This window comes from Pan paniscus, chromosome 11, assembly GCF_029289425.2.
Source record: "Pan paniscus chromosome 11, NHGRI_mPanPan1-v2.0_pri, whole genome shotgun sequence".
Taxonomy (NCBI): Eukaryota; Metazoa; Chordata; class Mammalia; order Primates; family Hominidae; genus Pan; species Pan paniscus.
In genome coordinates, this window is record NC_073260.2 from 84,436,199 (window position 1) to 84,449,516 (window position 13,318).

The following is a 13,318-nucleotide window of genomic DNA, read 5'->3' on the forward strand; positions in this document are numbered from 1 at the left end:
ATTCAACAAGTACCTTCTCTAGCAAGCAACCTCTGTGTGTAATCAATATGTTACACAAATTTAACATCTGTCCCCTGAAATTTATTCATTGTCACCTGGCAGCCTGTGCTCACAACCCAATCAGAATACAATGCCATGGCAATGCCAATGGTTAGCCTCATGGGATAACTTATTGCAACTTTACTAGAAATGATTTATCAAATCTATGAGTGATAAATTGGATGAGAGAGCAAATACATGAAAAGAGGGAAAGAGCTTTCTTAGCTATTACAATTGTCTTATTTTGGTCATTACTAACTGAACAATTGGCATTGATAATGTGTAACAAAGCAAACTTAATTTAAATGTTTTTTTCACCACTTCTAAACTTACTCCATTTACCCATTCTTTTTCTTTTCTTTTTTTTTTTTTTTTTTAAGAGACAGAGTTTCACTGTATAGCCCAGGCTAGAATGCCATGGCACCATCATAGCTCACTGCAGCCTTGAACTCCTGGGCTCAAACAATCCTCCTGCCTCAGCCTCCTGAATAGCTAAGAATACAGGCTCATGCCACAATGCCCAGCTTTTTTATATATTCTAGAGAGAAAGTCTCACTATGTTGCCCAGGCTAGTCTTGAACTTCTGGCCTTAAGCAATCCTCCTGCCTCAACCTCTCAAGGTGCTGGGATTATAGGCATGAGCCACCATGCTCAGGGTAGCCATTGACCCATTCTTTACTGACACTGTATGACATGTTGGACCTGTCCTATAGCATTTCAGGGGTCACTCTTAGAAAAGAATCAAGTAATTCCTTCACTACAGCATTAAAATGTCCAAGGCACTCTAATGATCTCACAACTCCCAGTTCACTCCAGGTTGATCATCAAAACTTTGAACTTATCCAGTCAAAGCTTCTGCCTTCCCTGACCCGGTGCAGCTATATCCAGACTCAAAGGTCAATAATGAGAGCAGTGGAGTAGGTTGGCTTCATGACCATTTCCTATCTCCACTCCCACTCACTAGCTGTGGTGCTGGAGTTTCTCTGCTCTCCGGGAATGGAGCAGGTAGAATGAGAAGGGAGATGAGATGTGAAGAGTTCTGTCCTGACTGGCACTTGGTCACTTGCCACTGGTACTCTCTGAGAACGATGGATGTCCACAATGAATTCTCTTTTGTGGGGTGCCTTTGTGGGTTCCTCAGGGATCCTCTGCTGGGGGATTCTACCTACAGGTCCCTCAACTGGAGAATGCCTTTTCCACAGCTGATCACTTACGACTCCTCCCCTACTGCTGGGGCATTCTGGCATCAGTCCCTCAGCCCACTCTCCAGAATTTTTCTTGCACAAAGTACTTTTTAAGACAACCCAGGCCAGTTTCATTTTGCAGGGTCCACACCTGGGCAGTGGAAAACATGGACCTTTGCCCTGGCTCAGTGAATCTGTGGCTCTCTCTAGACCTGGCTTTGCTACCTCTGATTCATCTGCACATGCCCTCCTGCCTTAGACTTTTCCTGACAAAACTCCAACACCAGTCCCTATGCTTCCCAAACTCCATGGAACACAAGACAACTCTCTAAATTGTCACCTTAACACTCTTCTCACATAGTTGGAAATGAGAGAGAGAAATGCTCCTCTCCCCTTGGGGACAGTAGGTAAATGCGAGAGAACTTCAACACCGTGCCCCTCCTTGGCTCTTCCAGAACCTCATGCTGGGTGAAAGGCTAGTTCTGGCCACACTTTTATAACCTTCTGATATAGTCAGCAATCTGCATGTGCACTCTAATCCTTCTGTCTAGGATGTTTGGGCCTTTGATGCCTCCTCTATTGTACATAGCTTTTGTAGACTCAGCCAAAACTGAGGGAGGAAAGGTCTCCATTTAAATATTATACAATAGGCCAGGCACAGCGGCTCACACCTGTAATCCCAGCACTTTGGGAGGCCGAGGCAGGCGGATCACCTGAGGCCAGGAGTTCGAGATCAGTCTGGCCAACATGGTGAAACCCTGTCTCTACTAAAAATACAAAAATTACCCAGCCGTGGTGGCACATGCCTGTAGTCCCAGCTACTTGGGAGACTGTGGCAGGAGAATGGCTTGAACCCGGGAGGAAGTTGCAGTGAGCTGAGACCACACCATTGCACTCCAGCCTGGGCAACAAAGCGAGACTCTGTCTCAAAAATAAATAAATAAATGTTGTACAATAGTATTAAATGTAATAATAGTATAATGGGAGGGATAAAATTGTATTTACTAGAAACCTTTGAAAGAAGGATGCTGTAGAGTTGTCCCTCAGTATCCGTGGGGGAATGGTTCCTGGACTTCCACCCACCCCTGGAGGATACCAGTATTTTCAGATTCAGGCATAAGGAACAGATGCTAGGGTCCCTGATATAAAATGGAGTAGTATTTGCATATAACCTATGCACATCCTCCCACCTACTTTAAATCATGTCTAGATTACTTATGATACCTACTATAATGTAAATGCTATCTAGATAGTTGTTATACTGTATTGTTTAGGGACTAATTATAAGAACAAATGTCTGTACATGTTCAGTACAGATGCAACCATCTCCTTTGTTTAAAAATATTTTCAATTTTCAGTTGGTCGAGTCCACAGATGGGGAACTCACAAATATAGAAGGCTCACTGTATTTGCTTGAAAAAAATTCCATGAGAGAGAAATTGAGCTTCCCACTGCCACCAATGGACTGATTGTGGGTAGAATCTCTCTGTGTGGAAAAGAGGAATAATTGATTTTAATTGTGCTAGAAACAGAGAAAGATGCAATAAAGTCGATGAAATGGGGAAGACCATGTATACCCTCCTCATTGTTAACCAAAAATATTCATTAATGTTCCCACAGTGGTAAAATGCACCATGTGAGTGGATTCCTTGTAGAAACCAAGGAAGAATTTGATTTATTTTTCTGTAAGGCCCAGGAAAAGTGTGGTAAGAACACGGGAGTGGAAGAAAAGCAGTCCTAAGAAAGCAGAGCACTCACAGGGAGTTATCAGGACCGTCACCGGCCATGGAATTAGAGCTCTACCAAAGTTAACCAGAATGCAGGTGGTGAAGTGTCCACCCATCCACCTTTGTATAGTGAGAAAATTAAGGTAGCATGTTTGTTCCTGTACACCAACCTTCTACATTCTCAGTGGTAGGAATTCATGGTCAATACCTTCTCAATCTCTGGTTCTGCCATTTAAGTTGATCTTGTAAAGTTTCTTGACATTCCTGAACTCCAGTTTATCATCTATACAATGATGTTAATAAATAGTTCACAAAATTATGCTGAGGCAGTTAACACTTGTGAAAGTACCTGGGCTATGGTTGGGTCCTTCACACGTGCTAGGTACTTTTCCTCCTTCCTTGTGGTCCTGACTTACTTCCTTCCTTCCTTCCTTCCTTCCTTCCTCCCCACCACAAGTAAAAAAATTAGGTGCTTGAATTGAAAAGAAAGTCAATTAGACTCAATAATATATGGCTTCCCAAAATGGTAATGCAAACTTAGATTATTTTTATAGAGGCAGAAAGTCAGGAATAATGGAGATGATGACCCCACTAATACATTGAACAAAAATGAGCTCTGAGTACAACATTTATAAATGTGTACAAACAATTTCAAGTGTGTAGAGACAAGGGTAAATGAGGATGCTTAAGGGCTTTGAAAGCATTTTATTTGAGGTGCTATTTTAAAAACTAGGAATGTTATTCATGAAGAATAGAAAACTCTGTGGAGATACAAGAGTACTACTTGCTGTCTGAATATGGGAGAAGAATTAGGCTTCTTCAGCAAAGCTGATGTACCTCAAAGAGCCCTAAATGTAGGTCAAGAAAATTCCAGCTGGACTCTTCCTTTGGCCAGCTGGGGGATCTTAAGCAAGTCATTTTACTTTTATAGATCTAATTTATCTGATCTGCAAAATGAGGAGGTAAACAACATCAGTGTTTTTTAAGTTTCTAAAATTACTCATAGCAAAAAATAAAGTTGGCCTTGAAACCCAACACACACACACACACACACACACACACACACACACACAATTTTGTTTTCTATATATATAAACAAAATTTTACAAAGCAAAATGCTTCCTTGCTACAAGTTATGCATTCTAATACTCTTTTTTATCTCGTTTTGGTAAAATGTGGGTTGTACCCTACTAAATGGATTTTTATATTCCACTAATGGTTCTGCAATTTGGAAAACATCAGAAGATGATGTCTAGAAAGTCCTTTTCAGTTCTGACTTTTGACAATTCTTGGGACAATAACTGATGGTCAACAGTTTCTAGGAAACCTATTTCACCTCAACATAGAGAAGATTAGGGATGGTCAGAAATGGCCAAAGAAATAATGAGCTTCATATCAGGTGGTGTGCTACCACTTTTACAGGCATGCAAGTTGTGGGATGAGGCTTGGCTTTTGAGATGGCTCAGAGATAGGAAATAGGCTCCATCTAGGCCAGGCTGCAGCTCCACGCTCCTTTCCTCTTTCCGTCCTCACTTACCCTCTGCATTAGTTTCCTGTGGCTGTTGTCACAAATTCCCACAAACTTGGTGGCTTTAAACAACGGAAATTTATTTTCTTACATTTATAGAGATCACAAGTCTGAAAGCAGTACTATTTGGCTGAAATGCAGGTATTGATAGGGCTGCACTCCCTCCAGAGGCTCCAGGGAGGAATCCATCCCTGTCTCTTCCCACTTCTGGGAGCTGCCTGCATTCTTTGGCTTGTGGCCCCACCACCAACTCTCTGCCTCCATAGACATGTTGCCTTCTTCTCTGCTTTCCTCTGATAAAGATCTAGGTGATTGCATTTAGAGTCCACTTGAATAATCCAAGATAATCTCCTCATCTCAAAACCCTTAAATTAATCACATCTATAAAGTCCCTCTGTCCCATATACCAGTGGTCCCCAACACTTTTGGCACCAGGGACTGGTTTCATGGAAGACAATGCAAAAAATTGTCTTTCACTAAAGTCTCCCCAGAGGATGGGGACTGTTCCACCTCAGATCATCAGACGTTAGTTAGATTCTCATAAGGAGCATGCAACCTAGATCCCTGGCATATGCAGTTCACAATAGGGCTCTGGCTCCTATGAGAATCTAATGCTGTCACTGATCTGACAGAAGGCGGAACTCAGATGGAAATGCATGCTCACTCACCTGCCACTCATCTCCTGCTGTGCAGCTCGGTTCCTAACAGGTCATGGACTGGCACTGGTCTGTGGCCCAGGGGTTGGGGACCCCACCATATAAGGTAACTTCCACAAGTTCTAGGGATTGAAGATTGGAAATCTTTTGTGGGACCATTATTCAGCTTACACATTTTCTTTCCCAGCTCACTGCCTGGGAACTCTGATGGGCTGCTCACAGGCCTCAGAGCTCCGAGTTGTCCATTAACCCTTCCTCTTGTGTAAAAGAACAACAGGCAAACGTTAATATAAAGAGCCTTCACGCTCTTTCAAAAAATAATAGCAGCCAGGACCTTTTGCTCACTTCACAGTCTGGTTGTCATGGGATTATTTTCTTTCCAGAAATTAATGTCTTTGGGGAAACTCAGAACCCTGACTTGGTAGTCACGGAGGCAAGGATTTGACTGGGATTTATTTGTGAGGTGATCTCAGGAAACACCAGCAGGGGAGTGGGGAAATGAGAGAGAGGAAGGAGGCCAAGAAAAGGTGTGTGATCAAAGTAGCCACTGTGGTGCGCAACCCAGCTCAGATCCCCTGGAGAACTCAGGAGGAGAATAAAGAAAATGTCCCAGGGTGAGAAAGCTGGAACAATCACTCGCCAAGTCCCACGTCTCAGCTGTGGGCATGAGCTCTTTGTCTAGCGTCCAGTGTTCCTCACTCACCAGTTGAGTCCAGCAGCCAGAATAAAGACTCGGGCAAGGAGGTTTTCTGTTGTAACTAGACTTTGTTGTTTAGAAGTGAATTCCTCAGGGTCTCCCCAGCCTTTGCTGTAGCACCTAACACCCTATCTCCAATTTCCTTTGTGATAATTATAATAGTCTGCATTCAAATTCATATTTGAGCTTGCCGACTTGTATTTTTATGTTATCTAATTTATTCTTCCCAAGATAGACACAAAAAAGATTTTATGGGAAATGAAAACTCCAAAATCAAATCACTTGTCCAGGATGAAACCATATGTAATTAATAGCAGGGATGCATCCCCAGTTCTGACTGGGATCCCTTTGTCTGGGACTGGAATGCCCGTTCCTTTGTGGACTTGACAAACTCCCACCCACCTGTCTTTGATGTAGCTGAAAAGTTGCAACTTTTGAAAATCAAGCACATAAATACAGGTAATTACAATAAATCTAAACAAGGAAAAAAGACAAGAAAAGGAAAGATGGCCAGTGAGAGATGGGAGACTTCTTCCTGCATATCCAAGAGAGGGCAAGGGACTTCAATTGTGTAACAGATAAGGGAAAATATCAAAACATGCAGTATATAGGGTAAGGTACTGCAAGATTTTATCTTAAAGTCCAGAGACAGAAGCCAAAGTAAAAAGAAGTTTTACCAGATTTTAATAGGGAATCTAAGGAAGAAGACTGCAAAATTGCTATATCCTATAATGTGGGAGGTGACAACTGGCAGCTGATGACAGCTGTTAGGAACAGGGAGAGCTGAGGGTGAGCCCAAGCCTACAGGGACCTCCAGCACGGGGCGGAGGCAGCAACAAGGGAGACCTGTTCCAGTCAGTACCGTCCAGTGAAAACTGTGCAGTGTTGTTCTCAGCTGCCCATATGATGCTCTACAGTGGGGAACATTAGATTTTCCAGTCCTATCAACTCTTCCTGATGTATACATGTCAACCAAAGAGAGAAATCAAAAGAGAGAGAGAAAGCTTTAAGGGGTGAGATGACGTTGAAGAGGCAGTGGGGATGGTGTGAACATCAGGAGAAGGAGTGTGGGCTGAGGGTAGGAGGGAAGTTACACGGGAGATCACCAGGTGCACAGGCAGGTGCAGGGAAAAGACTCACAGGTCAGAGACACAGCCAGGCAGGGAAGGAAGTGTGGCCTGGAGCCCTGAAGGCTTAAGAGGGCTTCCTGAGAGCACAACCCTCCCTCCATGTATCCCAGGAAGAAATAAAGTGATCCACCATACGTACGCGGATGGTCAGTTCGCCAGGATGGAAATTCGGGTGACCAGCCCAAGGACAGGCACTAAAGGAAGCATTTACAGAGACCAGACTTAGGGAGGCACTGGACCCAGGGCACTGCACAGATTCCCCTTGCACCAATCCTCTGAGGTAGTTGGATTTTCTCCATTTGAAAAGTGGTGCAACTGGGGAATCACAGAGTCGAAGTACCTGCCCAAGGTGACAAAGGTAGGAAGTTGAAGATCTGGAACTGGATCCAGACTGAACCCTGCACTCCAAAACCAGCACCATGGACATGCTCACACCACCTCTCCAGGCATGAGGAAGCCATTAGGGTTCTAATGACCAAAGGAATAAAGTTAGGCAGCTAGCCATCCCCTCCCAGGATCTTCCCTCTTCCTCTCACTACATATATATATATATGTGTGTGTGTGTGTGTGTGTGTGTGTGTGTATGTGTGTGTGTGTGTGTATACACACATATATATAGTTTTTTTGTTTGTTTTTGAGACAGAGTTTCACTCTTGTCACCAAGGCTGGAGTGCAATGGCGCGACCTTGACTCACTGCAACCTCTGCCTCCTGGGTTCAAGCGATTCTCCTGCCTCAGCTTCCTGAGTAGCTGCAAGTACAGGTGCTCGCCACCACGCCTAGCTAATTTTTGTATTTTTAGTAGAAGCGAGGTTTTACCACATTGGCCAGGACTGTCTCGAACTCCTGACCTCAGGTGATCCATCCACCTCAGCCTCCCAAAGTGCTGGGATTACAGGCATGAGCCACCGCGCCAGGCCCCAGCACGGTATATTTTTATCAAAAGTGTAAGGATGCAAGAAATAAGTAACTTTAGAATTTTAGGCCAGGCCAAGCAAGGTGGCTCACATCTGTGATCCCAAAGCTTTGAAAGGGTGAGATGGAAGGATGGCTTGAAGCTAGGAGTTTGAGACCAGCCTGGGTGACATAGCGAGACCCCATCTCTGAAAAAAAATTTTAAAATTAACTTGGCATGGTGGCATGTGCCTGTAACCCCAGCTACTTGGGAGGCTGAGGTCGGAGATAACTTTAGCCCAGGAGTTTGAGATTTCAGAGAGCTATGATCATGCCACTGCACTCCAGCAAGACCCTGTCTCAAAATTTTTTTAAAAAAGAATTTTAGGCAAGAAAAATTGGAAATACCTAGGAGCCAAAACCTTTATGAAACCTCATAATGTTTCCAAAAATAGATGGAATTACTCCTGAGTTCCACTAAAACTTGTTAGTCGGGGTTTTGACAAAGTAATAAACGTGATGTATCAATTATTTTGTTAACAAAGAGAAGAGGAAAGAATTAGGAATTGGAAGCCTTCGATCCCATGGAAAGTAAAGTATAAAAAATGTTATTGTGAGCCTAGCGGCAGCCTTCATAAACATAAAAAATGACATATAATCCCTATGGAGTGTAATTTTTTAAAACTCGATGTCCAACTCCTTGCTTATTCGTCCTCAAAGAAACAGTGATGCCTGTTAAAGAGGGAAGATAGACGCCACTTCGTCTCATGCAAACAGGTCAGAAGGAGGCCCTGGACAGTATGAAAGTTGGCAAGGTTCTTTTACAAGGGAGATGGCATGGAAGTTTGAGGGAGGTATATTCTAACACTGTTCCTAATTGTGACGACTGTGTTGGCTCAACAATGACTAAATCAGAAACTCAAAGCTGGAAATGGGCATCACAGGCTTCTGGAAAGATAAAAAGCCACAAGATGTGTAGAATCCACATTGCTGCCTGTGTCAGCGACAGATTGCCCTCATAAAAGGTCTTGTCTGTTCCAGGGTACACTATGGTGTTTCAACCGTGGAGAACAGAGAGCTGTGTACTGAACCTGATTCTTAAATTTTGTGGTTGTAAAAGGTCTGGGTCACTGATGTAGAAGCTTTCAAGAGCACCTGCGGTAAGAATTCCTAATCCCTTGCCCCCCAAATAACCCCATTCTCCCAAGTGAAATTCCATTGTTAGAGTTCCATCGTTTCAGCAGGGAGGAAATTCTAGGAGGAGACCGCATCAATTATACCTCAGAAGTTCCAGATCATTTCTCTGAGGACAGACTTTGAAAGAAGGAGAGACAGGATCTCTGAGGAGGGAAACTGGCACAAAGAGAAAAACCCTGCACACAGGGAGAAGACGATTTACGCACCTCCAGTCAGCCCCATGGCCAGCATGGCCCCATGACATTGCTCTGCTCCCCCAAATTTATTTTCAATAAAATCATCCATCAGGATGTGACTAGGTCATGCTCCAAGCCTTAAGAAAGAAAAGCCAGACACGAATTCCAGACTGTAGCATGACTTCTATAGTAGCAAGCATGTATGGTTCGAATACTGACAGTTTACCTGTCCAAGAGCTTGGCTGGAAGCCTTGTATTTTTATGACAAATAATGCCTTTGGTTGGTGCATGAAACGAATAGTGAGTGTGTTTGTTGTACCGTTTGTGTGGGAAGCCACGTCTCAGTTTAGCATATGCCTATTCATATTCAATCAAATATCTGAGGGGAACCCCATTCTGAAGAAAGATGCACATCCCTTCTGTAGGCATCTTTTATCTGTGTCTGAAAACTGAGCTCTCTGAGAAGAATTTTTCACATGTTCTTAATAATACCATTTTTTCTTTACAGAATACACTATGTAGCAGGAAAACGGAAATGAATTGTCATAGAGTGAATTGGGGATGTTTGTATTCAGTCATCACTTGGGGAATTTTTTCTCCATTGTCAAACACCAAATACTAAATGCCTGTGGAAATAATAGGCAAGTTTTATTTCCATGCTTTTCAACTTTCTGCCCCTGGGAGGTACCATGTGTCATCTGGCCGCCAGTCATCAATGACCAGAGACTTCCATGTGCTGTGTGAGACAGGGGAGTGTCTAAACGCTGAATGTTCCTTGGACAAGCTGAGGGGTAAAATGGGGTCTGACATCTGACCACCCCCCAGGGGTTTTCTTTCTGTGGACTTTCCCTGCTTTCGTAGCATGCTCATGCTCATTTTATGTCAGAAATTTTTCTCAAGAAGTGACTTGAACTTTATTACTCACAGGAAGGGTTAGATGAGGGGAAGGAGGTTAGAGGGCCAGGGAGTTCCACCATGCAAGTCTCTGAGGGAGGCTAGGCCTGCCTGTCTCCCAAAACCAGTCCTCGAAAGGGCCTGGGTTGAATTGGTGTGGAGAATGCCTTAGGGTTCTAATTTTGTCCAAGTGTCACAGTGTCGAAAAATAGATCAGACTATAGCGTCAGGAGCAGTGCCAGACCCAAGTGTAGGGTTTTTTTTCTTTTTTTTTTTTCTCTGATTTCTCTCAAGAAGAAAGCAGTGTCATGCTGTTGTCTGGATCCTTCTTGTTGACCTGGGTCACTAGGAGTTAGGAGGGCCAGCTTTTTGCTTTTATTTTCTCTGTTTTTCTTGTTTTAAAAGGCAATTTGCATAAAGTCTTAAATGTAATGAGTTAAAAGCACAGGACAAGGCAGGACACAGCAGGAAATGGGGCCCACCCAAACAGGGTAACTGAGAACAGCATAATGATTACACATTTATTATACAAAGGAGTGGGCAGGGTGAAGGGGGCATGAGAAGGGCGGTGCAGCCTCCCTAGAGAGGAGCCCTTTCCACTCCTAGACCTGCTGGGGCCCAGCTTCTCAGAGAGTGGTCCTGAACCAGCAGCATCAGCATCCCTGGGAACCTGTCAAAGATTTAGGCACAAACGCAGTCACTAGTGGGTTACACACATTTTAGCATTTGTCATGTTAAACAATTTTTAAGCAAACTTAATTTTCAAGAGCGAACGAATGGCTAAATTACATTTAATAGAATATTGGCAGCCTGTTTAAGAGAGCAGCGTTTTCAAAGAAAAATTTAAGTAAAATCTCTTCTCCATTTAAAAAATTCTCTCTCTCTCTACACACACACACACACACACACACACACACACACATACAGACATAGATTAGATAGAGGATAGATAGATAGATAGATAGATAGATAGATAGATAGATAGATAGATAGATAGATAGATCGATCTGAGGATAAGAAACATTTAAAAACATCATAAGAAGTCAAATATCCATTCTCTTGAAAGATTAGTTTCAAAGTGTCTAGAAAAAGAAAATGCCATTTTACTTTTTGGCTAAAGATTTCTGAGGAAGAAAAACGTTCATATTCTTTAAAGTTTGAAAAATCATTTATACTTCAAAGCCCAGGTCCAAGTTTGTGGGCTGCCCCCATGAATACTCTCCCCAGGCAGCACCCGACGTGACATGGCAAAAGCATGCTGTGGACAAGCAGAAAATTGATGTGGAGCTATGGACTGTTTGCCCGCCAATGTCTACAACAGGGAAGAAAATACGAGAGAAAATGGGTTTGTCTCCCTATTACTGGAAGGGATAAAATCTTCTTGGGTTACAAAAGATCTTATTGATTGCAGATCCCAGATATTTGCATATTTTCTGTTGGTTTGTCAGAGGTTCTAAAAAATTATTTTCAGGATTGTTTATATAATTTGAGTAAAGATGTTTAGTCTTTTCCCCGTCTATATCTTGCTTTTGGTGGACAGAAATTATTCATTTTAATGGAACTTGAATTTATTTATTTTTTTCTGTATATTCAAAGTCAGGAGAACAGGTAGCCCAAAAAACAAGGGAAAAAGAACTACCACCACATGGTTCAATAGAGAGAACTAACTATGGAGAACTTGTCACGAAAGTGTTGGAATTGCTGAGAAGCCACACAAGGGATGCTGAGGCAATCAGAGAGGAGCTACAGCAGAAAGTGACTGCCACTTTCAAGGGCTGCAGGGACAGAGGGAGGAAGTTGACTGACCAGAATGGAGGTGGTACTACCTGTGGGAGCTGAACCCATGAGGTGGGCTGCCTGGTGGGAGCTGGGACCTGGGAAGGACCTGGAGTTGTCTGGGAGGAGATGAAGTCACTGCCAGAGGAGCCACCTCACAAGCTTCTTTCTTCCTCCTACCACCAAGCTCCAGCCAATGAGTCCTGTTAAACCAACTCAGCCAGATGCCGGCTGCAAGGGAGCATGGACTCCACAGATGCCAGGGGTTGGCCTCTTCTGTACAGAGCAGAGCAGAGGACAGGAAATGGGCCAGAGAGTGAACTGCAAGATAGCACATCCTTGATGGTCAGTGCTTGTTGGGTCTTCCTTCTTTAAAACTCGTTTCTATTATGAGGACATGAATATATTCTTCTATGTTATCTCCTACCAGCTGGACATAAGGTTTCACATTTAAGTGAACGATCCATCTGGAATTGGTATTCACATATAGCGTGAGGTAGGGATGAAATTGCAATTTTCTGTTTATGAAATGTTGATTTACCTCAGCACTGTGTACCAAAAATACCATTGTTTCCCCCGCTCTGTTATGCTAACTTTGTCACAAGTTAACTGTATATGAATGGTCTGTTTCTGGATTCTCTACTCTGTTCCAATTGTCTGTTTTTTATTCCTATGCTAATGTTATAATTTTTTTGTATTATTGCTTTATAATAAATTGTGTCCTTTTTCTGGTAGAGCAGGTCCTCCCACTTTTTTGCATGAGGATTTTTCAGTTATTGGCTTTCTATATTTCCATATAAATTTTAGAATCAGTTTTTCAAGTTCCATAAAAAATATCCTCAACTGAGGTTTTGACTGGGATGACCTTGAACCTGTAAATCAAGTTGGAGAAAATTAACATCTTTAAAATGAATTTTCCAATTGATAAATATGGTATGCCTTTAATGTTTCTTAATACAGTTTTGTAATTTTCCCTGTGTCTTTTATGAAGTTACTAGACACTTTTATGGTCCTGACACATAGAAATACAATTTATTTTTACACTTTTTATGCAACAAACTTGCTGAATTTTACTTAACATTCTAATAGTTGATCTGGGCATTCTTTTGGATTTTCCACATACTCAAATATGTCATCTGCACATAATAATGACTTGTTTCTCCCTTTTCAATAATTAAAAATTATAATCCTATACTGGCTGGGGATTCCACTACAATGTGAAATATAAGAGGTGATCTCAGACATCTTTGTTTCATTCCCAATTTCAAAGGAAATTTTCAGGATGACTCAATTAAGTAGAATATTAGCTGTATGGTTTTATTGATAATGTTTACCCAGCTCAGGAAGTTTCCTTCCATTTCTCATTTTCTTAGAGTCTGTGTATATTAATAAAATATAAATGGATGTGATAATTACAAATA

General features: G+C 42.4%; 1 long non-coding RNA gene across 2 annotated transcripts in view; it reads right to left on the reverse strand.

Annotated features, from left to right (window-relative positions):
- The window catches only part of LOC129393089 (uncharacterized), a 258,151-nt gene that overhangs the window by 108,992 nt on the left and 135,841 nt on the right, over positions 1-13,318 (reverse strand). The window lies entirely within an intron of this gene.